The sequence below is a fragment of the Sinocyclocheilus rhinocerous genome, unplaced genomic scaffold, assembly GCF_001515625.1.
Source record: "Sinocyclocheilus rhinocerous isolate Xijiao unplaced genomic scaffold, SAMN03320098_v1.1 scaffold68, whole genome shotgun sequence".
Taxonomy (NCBI): Eukaryota; Metazoa; Chordata; class Actinopteri; order Cypriniformes; family Cyprinidae; genus Sinocyclocheilus; species Sinocyclocheilus rhinocerous.
This window is the reverse complement of record NW_015666487.1, coordinates 1,423,289-1,423,616: the sequence shown is the minus strand read 5'-3', so window position 1 is coordinate 1,423,616 and position 328 is coordinate 1,423,289.

Genomic DNA, 328 nt, shown 5'->3' with positions numbered 1-328 from the left:
TTTCGAACAACCTAGTATGAGAGCCTGTTCTAGTACACCCCCCAAAACAAAATCAAGACTTTGTAAAAGAGCATAATAGGACCCCTTTAAAGAGAGCACACTGAGCTTAATTGGAGCAGCAACAATTTGTAATAAATTTCATTTAATATTTATTAAAATGACAGGATTTTGCAAAATATTCTAGGTCATGTATTAAGTTCATACATATTTTAATATGAACAACTATTATTAACAATATCTATGAAATTATACCTTTTCTTGTTGATGTCACACTGAAGCTGTGTGATTTTCATAGTAGTGCACCCTTTAAGCTCACCTTAAAATAATA